The sequence below is a fragment of the Lycium barbarum genome, chromosome 12, assembly GCF_019175385.1.
Source record: "Lycium barbarum isolate Lr01 chromosome 12, ASM1917538v2, whole genome shotgun sequence".
NCBI lineage: Eukaryota > Viridiplantae > Streptophyta > Magnoliopsida > Solanales > Solanaceae > Lycium > Lycium barbarum.
Genome location: NC_083348.1, coordinates 5690245 through 5705458, shown reverse-complemented (window position 1 = coordinate 5705458; position 15214 = coordinate 5690245). Strand labels below are relative to the sequence as shown.

At 37.6% G+C, this 15214-nt stretch overlaps 1 long non-coding RNA gene and 1 pseudogene across 2 annotated transcripts; both read left to right on the top strand.

Annotated features, from left to right (window-relative positions):
• Positions 1 to 460: 460 nt before the first annotated feature.
• On the top strand, positions 461 to 6708 carry LOC132623368 (uncharacterized). Of its 2 annotated transcripts, XR_009576214.1 has the most exons (5): positions 461 to 3306; positions 3393 to 3454; positions 3918 to 3963; positions 4898 to 4986; positions 6273 to 6708. It is a non-coding gene; the product is annotated as an uncharacterized LOC132623368 (long non-coding RNA). The 2 variants fall into 2 exon arrangements; XR_009576213.1 differs by lacking the exon at positions 6273 to 6708 and having other exon boundaries at positions 4898 to 6227.
• Positions 6709 to 13099: 6391 nt separating this feature from the next.
• LOC132624098 (F-box/kelch-repeat protein At3g23880-like) lies at positions 13100 to 14922 on the top strand (annotated as a pseudogene).
• Positions 14923 to 15214: the final 292 nt, after the last annotated feature.

The window sequence follows — 15214 nt, the reverse complement described above, 5'->3', positions numbered from 1 at the left end:
TACAATCTAATAAACACTATTGATATAAATCATAACTATTTCCATAATTATTATACTCTTTATTTTTAATATTAAATTGTAGAAATACTTCTAAAATGACAATTAATAATTGAACGTTGGGTATATATTGTTTGATAATATTATAATTTTTTAACGTTGTATAATCGTTAATATAAGGGACACGCGCAAAGCGCGTACACTATACTAGTAAACCAAAAATAATGGAGGATTTTTTACTTTTCCAAAAAATATATTTTATTAATATTTATGTATAATTACACATATATTTAATGATAAAAATAGTAAATGATAATTTTGTCTAATGCAAAGTCTATTAATGAAGGGCAAAAAGTTCAATGAACATTTCTAAAATCCTTCGTGCTTTTAATATAATATAAAATACATGTCTTTGGAACATATTTCCAATATTCTTTCTATATATAAGTCATTTCATGTAATGATAAAAATGATTCCTTATCTTTGATAGTAAGTTCAAAATAGCCCCTTAAGTATCACTGAGCAGTTTTATCATTTTGTCATCCATTTTACACAAAATCCTCTCCTAAATTGTCCTCGGTTACTCTACCATTTTCATTTTCATTTTCATTTTGGGTCGGCTCAGCTTAATTCCTCTCTTCCAACAATGAATGATTCCATAATACCTCTTCTTAAATCACAACATAAATCCTCTTAAAGCTACCCTTGAATTCGTTATTGAAATGCATGTGTATTTCAAAATCATGGCTTCAACTAATTTCTAACCCTGATTTTGTGAAGACCCATCTGAAATTAAGTGCTAATGACAAAGAATTCAGCCACCATAGGGTCATATTTCCTGACTACAAAAACAATTTCAACGTATGCTCTCTCCCTAACTTATTTCACAAAGAAACAAGCACTGAGGTAGTTGTTGACATGGATGGAAAACCCCCTGTTTATTGTTGGACTGTGGATTTGGCTAATGGGTTGGTTTGTTTTTTGGTTGGCTTTGAGGAGGGCTACTTATGTAACCCCACAATTAGAAAGTCCAAGAAATTGCCTAAAATTCTTTGCGCGTGTTTGTAGTTACTATTACAGATATGGTTTTGGATATGATGAGTCACATGACGATTATAAAGTAGTAATTATTCAGTGTATTTCTGATAATGGCGGATCATAGGATAATGTGGTCAAGATTTACAATTTGAGGACTGATTCTTGGAGAAGAGTCAATGGGTGTCGGGCCATCTTTATGCTGGATTGTTCAAGTAAATTTGTCAATGGGAAGTTATGTTGGCCTTCATGTGCTACGCCTGCTGGTGTTCATGGGTACGAATTCTGGTGTTCATGGTTACGAATTTTGTGACACCGTTTCTCCTGATTTAACAGATGAGACATGGGGAAGGCTGGAGGTTCTTTGTTATGGACAAGGCAAAAGTATACTAGGAGTGATGGGAAATGATCTCTCTGTGCTTTATCATCGTGGAAAGATTTGTGATATGTGGATTATCCAGGATTGTGGCACTGACACCAACCCTGTATATTACTATCCAAAAGGAGGGCAATATGATGCCTTACCTCCTCATATCCTATGTTAGAATTGAACAAACTCAATGCTTTACTATAGGGAAAGTAAATAAAAGGAGGAATTGGGGATACTAAATGACCGTCCCTCAATTCATATGTACAGGACTCATCCTTATTTTTTTTCATGACAAGGGAACCCACAGCTGCCCCTTTAGATGCGCGTAAGGTAAACCCTGCTCCTGTGTAATAGTGCACAAATTACACAGGAGAGATAATCCGCACTAAGCAAGCCTCGTGCTGTTACATCCCGCGTTTTCACAAGTTGGAAGGCGTACGAGTTCAATGACATTAGTAACGGAATAAGTTTGATGAATTTTGAAACTGTTATATATGGTCTTGATATGGTATTTTCTTTTAAGTAAACCCCTTTTAGTAAATATTTGATAAGTATAATTTTCTATAGTTATTACTGTTACTACTTCTGGGATACATTTTTAATTATGTGTGCGGTATGAGGACATTTAGAAGTGAGATTTTATTTGTTATGGGTACATAAATTATTTCCTCTTATGAAAATCTATCTTTTTCTATTATGAGAATTATTGAGGAATACGTATGATAGATATTAATATATGCACCATTGCTATATTATTACCATATGAATACTACGTTACCAATTAGATATAGTGATTACTAGATGAAAATATAGAAGGAAACATATGGTGCTTTTTGTTTACAAGTGTAACAGATAGAAAGTCTTTTTAGTTGGAAAATATGTATTATATATTAAATGTTAAGTGGGACAGCAAGGATGGAATAGCTACTATTAAAAGGTGTAGTGACTACATGGATTAATGGTAGGCATTCATTTTAGTAAATATAAGGAACATTACATTGATAGGATAAGTGTTTCGTACTATTAGTGCGTGAATTTGTTAAATTCCACACTTTTGTGCATTGGATTTGTCGTAAGTTAATTGACATAAGTTCAAGGACAATATTATGTGTAACAAGTGATAAGTAAGTGTCGTGGAGGTTAAACGAATCGGAGAAAATAAGTTTTGTCAAAGTTTAGAAATTGAACAAGTTATAACGAACTATATGGAATTTTAGTCACATTCAAGTATGCAAATAAAGAGATCATGGTATAAAAGTTTGAGGTCCCGAAATTATTTAAGACTCGAAAGTGAATGACGGTGATTGGAAATAATATTTTGTGTGTACAAAAAGGGACTGTGGACTACTGCTACATCACATGATCATGCCAATGAATATGGAGTGTATTAAAAATGATTACTTTTTAAATGAATTGAGATCAAGAAATTAATTACGCGGGCAATTAATGAAACGTCGGATTAGTGGGGGACATAATTCGGTGATCACCACAAATAAAGTGACCAGATGTACAAGCCGTGTAAGTGTTATCTACACTTAATCTCTTAAGGTGCAAATAATATAAGTGGAAGGGGAGGGGGCTTAGGTGTCAAGTTTATAGTGCAAGCGTGCAAAAAGTTTGCCAGCAAGCACCACTAAGTATGTACTTATTTATTAAAATAGCAAATCAACATATGAGGCTACATTTCATTTGGATACTAATCCTTGGGAGGAACAAGACACCAAAAACGTACAGCAACCTCCCTAGATTCATCAAGCAATGTATAGCACAAATTCATACGTATTGCAAAAACGTTTTCGGCCCTTTAAGGAAAACAATATTCCATTCTTGTTCAAGAATTAGTAGGAGCAAGAGTTGTTCTTGGAGAGCTCAAGTAAATGTTGTTGATGAATATATCAAGTGAGGTATGATGTCCTCTCCTACGGTTGCAAGATTAAATCAGCAACGTGAATTCTTTTGGCAAGCATCAACGTGTTTTATTCTATTTTAGGCGGATTGGAGGTTTCTTCGAACTGAAGAAAGGTGGAAGAAGAGTAGTTAACGGAATATAAGGTAATAATTCTCCTTTTCTTGATATATTTAAATTCATCCCTCTCATAGCTAAATTGCGAGATGGGAACTACGAAATTAATTGCGGGAAATCGGATAAGTTATTATTGTTGTTATGTGGACTGTTTTGGACTGTATTTTTTTTTAGTGGTGGTGGATGGAATTTTACGTATGTAGCTTGGGCACGTTGTAGTTGATGTTGTGTTGTTGAGTTGGAGGAATTGAAAATATAACTGTATCCATATGTTGTCGTTGGTATTTCTGTGTCAACAGGAGACCAATTGGAAATTTTGGTTAGGTGAAAATATAGGGGAAGTGCTGCCGGATTTTCGCTAAATTTTAGATAATAGAAAATCTTAAACAAGAATATGTATAAGATGGAATATAAGTTCGATAAGAAATAGGCTATGGATTTGTAGACTAGATAATATAGTTACTAACAATAACGTTACTCTTATATAAATAGGCTAAAAGAGCGACGAGACGAACGAGTTACGAATAGCCGCTAACAGGTATGTAAAGCATCCTCCTTTCTTTTTGGCATGTCTTAGTTTTACATAGGCTAGATTAGAGCCTTAAGGAAATTCCAAATCCGAAATCCGAGCATGATATGATATATATATATTCCTTGGCACTCTTATGTATGATTTGATGAAATATGAACCATTATGTTTTTGAAAGAAGTGATTTCCAAACTTTGTACAAAAAGGTTTCACTTTAATGAATTTCGTAATTTTTGAATGCATATCTTTCGCATAAAGGCTCGGATTGTTCCAACATTTTCATAAGAGTTTGCATTATGTATAATGAGTATGTTTTCCATAAGCGGGCCCGACTTGGATAAATACCCGTCCGTGGGTCCCGCGACGTTCCTTTATGTAATTCAGGAACTTTTGAAAGAATTCGTTATGACTATTATTTCGATTTTTCAAGTATGATCAGTTTACTTATGTTTGAGTTCATGATAATGATTTTATGCATATGACTACTCACGACTCTACTCGTGCGTTCTGTTATATCTTTCGCCGGTTCCCGGGCCGGTTCTGTTATCGTGCGCGCTTTGATATACTCCGGAGTTATGCTGTGTTTATGGTTCACCGAGCTACTCGCAAAAGAGGGTCGGGTTCCACATATATTTGGTGTTATGCTGTGTATGGCGTTATGTTGTGTTGTGATATGTGACGGGGATACGGAGACTTGAAACATTCTGGTGTTATGCTGTGTTATGGCGCCATCGACGGCGGGCGACCATATTCTTCTGTACCCTACGCATGACTTACATATTTTTAAAAGTAAACAAATTTTGATATGTTGGATTTATACTTATGTTCTGTACTACTATTTCGTTTATGCCTCAGATTTGTTTCTGTATTTTCTACTTTGCATACTCAGTACATATTTCGTACTGACCCCCTTTCTTCGGGGGGCTGCGTTTCATGCCCGCAGGTACAGACGCACAGTTTGGTGATCCACCAGTTTAGGACACCCTCTTCTGCTGTTTGGAGTGCTCCTCTTATTCCGGAGCCTACATTTTGGTATATATACTTGTTTGATGCATATGTATATATTTGTTCAGAAGTACGGCGGGGCCCTGTTCCGCCATATGATCCGTTTGGTCTGTTTAGAGGTCTGTAGACGTATTTGTGGGTGTGTGTGCCTACTTCTGTACAGATGTGTTTGTATGACCCTGTTCGTTATGGCAGCCTTGTCGGCGTGCACTTTGTATATGTTTTGGGCCGTTGCGCCATCTGTTAGCCTTGCCGGCTTTTTGATATAAGTATATGTATATGTTTGCGCTGTGTGTCTGATACAGTTTGACATAGTTTGAGACGGCATATAGTGTTTATGGCCGTATATGCTATTTGGATGTGATCAGATATGGATAGGTATGTCAGGGTGCCCAAGTAGGGCGCCAGTCACGGCCTACGGGGTTGGGTCGTGACACGTGCGATGAGCTCGGCCCAGAAGAAAAATCCCCTACTATCGTAGGCAGGGGGTTTCAAACCTGATACCTTCAGTAGAAGTCCCATGCTCAACCGATTGAGCCACCGTAGATTAGAGTTATTGATCTTTTGGTTCTAAAAGCTGGCATATTAGCTTTGTCCACAGTGATGTGCCGTGGTAAGGCTGCTGAGGTTTTGTATTCCACCCTCTACTCTAGGCTGTAGTTGTATTGAGGAAGCTGCAAGTCCCTTAGATTCTCTAAATAGCGAGAAAATAGCAAGCTCTTTATGTGCATAGTGCTCTTTTTTCACATTCCAAGGAGCTTTGTTTGGTTCCAATATCCATTGGATGAATATGATTTTGTTCCTTTTTATTGAGCTGATTTGATTGTGACAGTGATGGAGTCATACCTTTGGTGAATTATTGATGATATACTTTCAAGTTATATGCCCAATAAAAAGAAACAAAATCGTGTTTGTATAGAAATTTGGGTGAGTTAAGAGTTGATACAGCTGGACTTTGCTCGGTTTGCTATGAAAATGCTCCAGATCTAATAACTACCAATGTGGAGCCTCATAATAAATTGCCTGCCGTTTTTTTTTGTTTTTTTTTATTTATGTGCTTTTGGTTTTTCCTTCATAATAACCTCCTACAAGTAGAACTGAAATTTTTACCTCGTAGTCTTTAGATGTCAGTTAAGGTGAATGTATCTATTCATTTTCACTGCATACAAGTTGACTGAAATGCAGTTTGTGTTTGCGCTTTTTGCTTTTTCTTTAACTAGGTGGCTATTTTTGTAATGTTATACTGTTTTTGCGATTCATGTGAAAAATTGGTGAGATGCAATGTCAATTTATTTTTTGTTGTTGAATTTCAGGAAGTGGAAGTTAATATTAAACACTGACATATACCTGCTGACAACATCGATTTGAAAAGATGAAGCCTTAGCATTTCTGTTTTTGTTTTTTCACTGTGCTACATTAATGATCTTTCGTTGTATACTGAAGTTTAACAATGTTTCGTTTTGGTTTTGTCCATCATATCTGTTATGTTTATTATCAGACTGATATTTCCTACTGCTTACTTCATTTGCAATCATTTGCTGTAAACCCGTATTCTCACTAGCATGTACAGTGGCGGAGCCAGGATTTATGCTAAGGGGGTTCAAAAATATAAAGAAGCCATAAATGAAGAAGCTAAGGGGGTTCAACGTCTACTATATATACATAAAAAATAATTTTCACCTTGTATATACAGTGTAATTTTTCGCCGAAGGGGGTTCGGATGAACCCCCTGGGCTCTTACTAGGTCCGCCCCTGAGCATGTACCAAATTTTCATCTGATACTTGAGTGTTTCTAGAATATGAAAATTGAGGATCCATATAACCAAAGTGAAATGGTTATCGAGGATTCGGATAACTTATCTAGACTAATTTGTATACGTTAGAGAAAACTTGTGTACTCAAAAACCTATAAATGGTATATTTTTTAAGAAATGACCAAAGGTTTCCTTGTGGGTAAATAATCAAGGGGGTGGTTTAAAATCGTGAATACATTAGGTTTTGAGTACTCAAGGGAGTTCGTCCATCTAATGTATCTGAATGACCCAAGTTATAGGTTTTAAACTCTATCGAGTAAAACATCAATTTTGTATTTTGCAGAACTCATTTCATTCTCCCATCTTTAAAAAGAAATTTTGAAACTATAAAAAGAATGACCCAGTATAAATTTGCTTGAAATAAAAAAAGGAGAATGTTAAGAATATATCTTCTTAATCGACATTATTTTGACCCCCAAACTTTCACTTTAAGCAACAAATATATCTTCTTTATCGACATTATTCTTTCCCTAGAAATCATCATACAGGTCCTATTAAAGGTGTCCCTGAAGTCCCTGTTGAAATTCATGTGGGTATCAAATCATAGCTTTAAGTAATCTCTTAGCCTTGAATTTGTAAAAAATCATCTGAAAGTACTAGGTAATAACAACTAATGCAACCACCATAGAATTATATTGCGAGGACCCCAATTTGCTGAAATTAATAGCTAAAGTGCATACTCAAGTTGCTGAAATGTTGAAATTACTGGGAGACTAAAATAGAAAAGTATATGCGGTGAAAAGAACATGTATATTTGCTTAATCAAACTTAATGGCGGAAACAAAACTTTAATAAGAAAATTTAAAATGTAAAAGAAGTAAACACATGAAAAGCTAAGAAAAATTAATATTTATTATATATACATTATATATATATATATATAATTTTTAGCAAAAAGAGTCTGGATGAACTTTTGCCTCCATTAGCTTCGCCATTGAGTCAATCAACTATGCGTAAACCCCGAGTAAGGTTGGGTATATTAACAATGAATCTCTATTTCAACTCTACTTATTCAGACCCATTTCACATACTTAAGAACCGATAAAATATTAGCTAGCTCAAAAGGTGGAAAAAATAAATATGTTTTTTGAGTTACTCCCCATTTCACTTTGTTTGACATTATTCTTTATTGTCTGTTCCAAAAAAGAATGTCATGAGAAGTTTTACGATCATACAAATAGTATAACATATTTAAGGCCACAAGTTTCAAAAGCCACATAAATGTTATTACCGAAGTATTTAATTATAATCTTTTTTAAAGAAATTCTTTCTTTATTAAACTTTGTATTGAATCAGAACTACGTAAAATGGGGTGCTAGCTTAAAAATTGCCGCATCACGAAGCTTAGCTGTCAATTAAAGTATCATTGTACTTTCATAAATTCTCTCTTAATCAACATTTTTTATAAATAGTGGGACATTGAAGAACTTATGACCACAAACAAAAATGATATTTCTGTTAGAAGGTCTTTGACGCGCCAAATTAAATAGAATTGAAAATACCATTTATATAGTTATAGACAAGGTGATATACCAAAAATGTCGCTAATCAGTTTAATAATGGAACATTCAAAAAGCCTCATCAAATATAAATATTATTATTATTTGTAAGAAGAATGTCCAAGAATTAAGTGAAACAAATAGAGTACCAAACATTTGAGAAAAGGACCTAAATCCTTGTTGGATACCTACATCTTTTACTACTCCTTAATGCTTAACTTGATTGTGGTGATCCCCTACTAAAATATTCATTCATTCAGAGTGTCAGCTATCTTAAAACATATCAGGGACATCGGAATTGAACTCACTTTGGATATTCCTATGATGTTTCCCTTTCGTTCTCTTTGGGATTGGGTTCATCAGGCTGTTAACTCTCCTACACAATTTTTTCATGGTATCACAAGATTTTCCGTCCAACTTCTTTTGTTGCAACTTCTACCATGAGTGATTCCATAATCCCTGTTCCTCTAATGAAATCACAACAAAAATCCTCTTAAAGCTGCTCCTGAATTTGTTGTTGAACTTCACGTTTGTTTCAAAATCATGGCTTCAACTAATCTCTAGCCCTGATTTTGTGAAAACCCATCTTAAATTAACTGCTAATGACAAATGATGCAACCATCATATTGTTAGGTGTGGAATTGGCCAAACAAGTCAATTCTTTTGTTCACATAGTCGTGATGTAAGCGCTTACCTCATAATAGTTGTGATGTAAGCGCTTAGCTCATCATAAGAAATTCATTCCTATAAATAGGTAGCTTATGGTTCATTTGTAAGATATCATTAAGATCATTTGCTATACACATCCCAAGAGAGAAAAAATCTAAGAGAAATACTCTTAGTGAAAGGCCTAAGTAAGAGAAGGTCTTTGAGAGAATTTTCTGTGGTAAAATTCTTGAGTGTAATTGGGATTGGGGTTGTGAGGTTGAGTGTTGTAAACACTTGTAATATTTCTTCTTTAATAAGATCTGCAGCAGCAACGTGGACGTAGCTCTCACATTGAGGGTGAACCACTATAAATCTGTGTGTGCTATTTATTCTTCGCTTACATCACAGCGTAAGTAGGTTCTGTCTAAGGAGGTTGGTATTTAAGTGGTCCAGCTGTGACCCTCCAATCTTTCCTGGGAACCTGCTTACAAAGGTCGGATTTGGGATTTAAATCCTAACAACTGGTATCAGAGCAACAGGTTGTGTTGTGATTTAGAAACGATGGGAGGCGAAGATGGTACGACGCACGACATCGGTAAATTCGATGGTACAGACTTTGCGTTCTGGAGAATGCAAATTGAAGATTATTTATATGGCAGAAAGCTTCATAAACCTCTGAGTCCGAAACCAGAGGAGATGAAGCAAGCAGATTGGAATCTCCTCGACAGACAAGTTCTGGGAGTCATTCGACTGACGCTGTCGAAGAACGTTGCTCACAACGTGGCAAAGGAGAAGACCACCGCAGATATGATGAAGGTATTGTCTGACATGTATGAGAAACCTTCGGCAAATAATAAGGTATTTCTCATGAAGAAACTATTTCATCTAAAGATGATGGAAAATGCTCATGTTGCTGCACACATAAATGAATTCAATACCATTGTAAATCAATTGTCATCGGTAAAAATTGATTTCGATGATGAAGTACAAGCTCTAATTTTGTTGGCATCCCTACCAAATAGTTGGGAGCCAATGAGAGCAGCGGTTAGTAATTCTGTCGGCAGTGACAAACTAAAGTTCAACGATGTTAGGGATCGTATCCTTGCTGAGGAGGTGCGCAGGACAGATTCGGGAGAGGCATCGACGAGTTCTGCTTTTAATGTTGAAAACAGAAGCAGAAATTATGACAGAAACTACAACCGAAATAGGGGCAGATCGAAGTCAAGGAATGGCAGGGGTCAATCCAGACCAGGACGAACACATGAGTGTTGGAACTGTGGAAAACCAGGTCACTTCAAGAAGAACTGCAGGGCGCCAAAGAAAGAGGACAACAAGGGGGCTGGAATCAACGCTGCTACGGAAGACATTGGCGATGCGTTGTTGCTATCGGTTGACAGCCCGATAGACTCTTGGGTGCTTGACTCAGGAGCGTCCTTTCATACCACCCCACATCATGATATAATGACAAACTACGTGGCTGGGAATCTCGGCAAAGTTTATTTAGCCGATGGAGAGCCGCTAGACGTTGTTGACACGGGAGACATTAATTTGAAGATGTCAAATGGATCCTCGTGGAAGATTACAAAAGTTAGACATGTTCCAATGCTGATGCGAAACCTGATTTCAGTAGGTCAGCTTGATGATGAGGGATATGATCTCAACTTTGGTAATGGGTCTTGGAAGGTGGCGAAAGGTGCTATGGTAGTTGGCCGAGGAAAGAAGATTGGCACTCTCTACATGACGGATAGCTGTCGTGATATTGTTGCTATGATTGACAACACAAAGAAGACAGATTTGTGGCATTGTCGGCTTGGGCATATCAGCCAGAAGGGGATGAAGCTGTTGGTGACAAATGGCTTAATTCCGGAGCTGAAGACGGTGGACCTTCATACGTGTGAGAGCTGCATTCTCGGAAAACAAAAGCGAGTAAGCTTCTCAAGTGCAGGCAGAGAGTTGAAGGTCAAAAAGCTGGAATTGGTGCACACAGACGTGTGGGGACCTACCACTGTACCCTCCCTTGGAGGATCACACTACTACGTGACCTTCATTGATGATTCAACCAGGAAGGTATGGGTTTATTTTATGAAAAATAAATCCGATGTGTTTAGTGTATTCAAAAGATGGAAATCCATGGTCGAGAATGAAACAAACCTCAAGTTGAAGTGTTTGAGGTCCGACAACGGCGGAGAATACACTGATGGTGATTTCAAACGGTACTGTGCCGATAATGGGATCAAGATGATGAAGACTATTCCTGGAACGCCGCAACAGAATGGAGTAGCCGAAAGAATGAACCGAACGTTGAACGAGCGTGCTCGGAGTATGAGAATACACTCTGGACTGCCCAAGACATTCTGGGCAGATGCAGTCAATACCGCGACCTTCTTAATTAACCGAGGACCGTCAGTTCCCTTGGATTTCAGAATTCCAGAAGAAGTCTGGAGTGGCAAGAAGGTAAATCTTTCATTTCTGAAAGTGTTCGGTTGCTTATCATATGTTCATAATGATGATACGGCTAGAAGCAAGCTTGATCCAAAATCAAAGAAGTGTTACTTTATTGGCTATGGTGACACCGAGCTTGGGTACCGATTTTGGGATGAACAAAATCGGAAGATCATCCGAAGCAGGAATGTTGTCTTTAACGAAGAGGTACTGTACAAATACAAGCTGCAAAAGAATTCAGAATGTCAGGACAAGGAATCGGAAATAGTCGATTTGAGGGACTTTCCGGCACCTGAGCCGCAGCCAGGTACAACCGAGGCAGAGGAACAAACTATCCGAGAAGGTGCTGATGAAAGTGCTGATTCTGAAACAAATGAACAGACGCCAATCACAGAGCTGCGTAGATCATCCAGGATCAGGAAGCCGCTTCACAGGTACTCTCCATCCCTCAACTACATTCTACTCACTGATAGAGGGGAGCCGGAATGTTATGAAGAAGCAATGCAAGTCGATGAATCGACTAAGTGGGAGCTGGCAATGAAGGATGAAATGGATTCACTATCGGCAAATCATACATGGGAATTATCCGAGTTGCCAAAGGATAAAAAGGCATTGCAAAACAAATGGGTTTATCGGATAAAGGAAGAACCCAATGGAAGCAAGCGTTATAAAGCAAGGCTGGTTGCAAAGGGATTTCAACAGAAAGAAGGCATTGACTATACGGAGATCTTCTCTCCCGTAGTCAAGATGGTGACTATCAGAACTGTTCTTGGGCTGGTAGCAAAGGAAAATCTACATCTGCAACAGATGGACGTGAAAACTGCATTTCTTCACGGTGATCTAGACGAGGAAATCTACATGCGACAGCCGGAGGGATTCAAAATCAAAGGAAAGGAGAATCTGGTGTGCAAACTTCAAAAGAGTCTGTACGGACTAAAACAGGCTCCAAGACAGTGGTATTTAAAGTATGACAGCTTTATGAAGAAAGCTGATTTTTCAAGGTGCGAGGCAGATCACTGCTGTTACTTCAAAAAATTTGAAGACTCGTACATGATACTGCTACTCTATGTCGACGACATGCTAATCATAGGAGCAAACCTACAGGAGATTGATCGGTTGAAAAAAGGGTTATTGGAAGAGTTTGCAATGAAGGATTTGGGAGCTGCAAAGCAAATCCTTGGGATGAGAATCGACCGAAGCAAGGAGGGCATCAAACTCTCACAAGAAGAATATGTGAGGAAAGTTATCAAAAGGTTTAACATGCATGATGCCAAGCCAGTCAGCACTCCCTTGGCTGGACACTTTCGGTTGTCAAAGGATCAGTCGCCGACAACCGAGGATGAGAAGAAGCAGATGGACAAGATACCTTATGCATCTGCAATCGGTAGTCTTATGTATGCAATGATATGTACAAGGCCAGACATTGCACATGCAGTGGGAGTTGTCAGCCGATTTATGAGCAATCCGGGAAAGCAACACTGGGAGGCTGTGAAGTGGATATTCAGATATCTGAAAGGCAGCTCGGGTTCAGCTCTGTATTTCCGAAAATCAAAAACAGGATTGCAAGGGTATGTTGATGCTGACAACGGTGGTGATATTGATAGCAGAAAGAGCACATCCGGGTATGTTTACACCTTCGGAGGTACTGCAATCTCTTGGGTTTCCAAGTTGCAAAAGATAGTAGCTCTCTCTAGTTGTGAGGCTGAGTACGTTGCTGTGACGGAGGCCACAAAGGAAATGATGTGGGTACAATCTTTTATGCGGGAATTGGATCAGGACCACGAGGGAAGTGTGCTATATTGTGATAGCCAAAGCGCCATTTATTTGGCAAAGAACCCGGTTTACCATGCTCGAACGAAGCACATACAACTCCGGTACCATTTCATTAGATCAGCTTTGGAAGATGGAGCGCTAGTGCTTGAGAAGATCGCAGGGAGTCAGAATCCAGCAGACATGCTGACAAAGGCAGTGACAATAGACAAACTGAAGCTATGCTCAACTTCAGTTGGTCTGCACGAAGTATGAAAGTAGGAAAGAGCTGCTGTATCGATCAAAGTGTGAAGACAAATTAAAATTAGTCTTCAAGTGGGAGATTTGTTAGGTGTGGAATTGGCCAAACAAGTCAATTCTTTTGTTCACATAGTCGTGATGTAAGCGCTTACCTCATAATAGTTGTGATGTAAGCGCTTACCTCATCATAAGAAATTCATTCCTATAAATAGGTAGCTTATGGTTCATTTGTAAGATATCATTAAGATCATTTGCTATACACATCCCAAGAGAGAAAAAATCTAAGAGAAATACTCTTAGTGAAAGGCCTAAGTAAGAGAAGGTCTTTGAGAGAATTTTCTGTGGTAAAATTCTTGAGTGTAATTGGGATTGGGGTTGTGAGGTTGAGTGTTGTAAACACTTGTAATATTTCTTCTTTAATAAGATCTGCAGCAGCAACATGGACGTAGCTCTCACATGGAGGGTGAACCACTATAAATCTGTGTGTTTTATTTATTCTTCGCTTACATCACGGCGTAAGTAGGTTCTGTCTAAGGAGGTTGGTATTTAAGTGGTCCAGCTGTGACCCTCCAATCTTTCCTGGGAACCTGCTTACAAAGGTCGGATTTGGGATTTAAATCCTAACACATATAGTTCTATTTCGAGGCCTCGAAACAAATTTCAAATTTTTTTGTCTCACTTCCTTGTTTTACAAAGAACAAAGCACTGAGCTACTTGACATGGATTCTCCCATGAAAAATCCTTTTTTTTTCGGCTTGTGTTGTAGGCTCTGTGAATGGATTGATATGTTTGTTCAATCACAGAAGGAAAACATTTTTATGGAATCCAACAACTAGGAAGTCAAAGGAATTACCTAAGTTACACATTAATTTGACATGGGATACATGTTCTTTCTATAACAGATATGGTTTTGGATATGACGAATCTCGTGATGATTATAATGTACTAGTTATCGATTATATAGGTAAAATTCCACTATGAGGACTGTTGTCAACATTTTCAGTTTGAGGACTGATTCTTGGAGGACAGTCCCCGAGATTCAAGGCATCTTTCTAGCAAATTCTTTGGCTAAATTTGTCCATGGGACACTTTATTGGGTTTTGTCTACTGCTATTGGTAATCACAATGTGGGCAAAATCATTTCTGTTGATTTAGCAAATGAGACATGGGGAAAGTTGGAGCTTCCCATTTGTGGAGAAGTCAATTCTCATTTCAAACTGGAAGTTATGGGAAGTGATCTTTCTTTACTTTATACTTGTCTAGGTGCTAGTACTTCTTATGTGTAGATTCTGAAGAATTTTAGAGTTGATGTATCTTGGACAAAATTGTTCACCATCGAATATATCTTCTAAATGTTGTGCTATATGTGTATTCTCCACCCATTCCCACATTCTCTATACATTTTCGCGAGTCAAATAGGGTGAATTTTACTTTTGCTTCCCCAAGTTATCATGATATGTGATGGTTCAATCAGACAACTAGAGGTTGTGGATAAATTTAAGGAATGCACTGTTGTTGGAATCTATGTAGAAAGCCTAGTTGATAGCTGACCAGCAACGTCGTAATCACGAAACTTCACAATCACTTAGCTGATAACTTGTAAGAGTTTTGCTTATTTTAGCTGGTATGCTCTTTTTGCACTTTTTTTTGTCAAATGTACGACAAGGCATTGAATATATTTTTTTCCTATTAAGATGATAAAACATTAAATATATATATAGTTCTTGTAAGCGTTTCTCCTTTTTATAATATCATAGTTCATAAAACAAAAACTTATTCGAATATAGAAGTTTGCGGAGCATCACAACTTCAGCAGATTGCTTTGGGGAGTACTTCTCCATC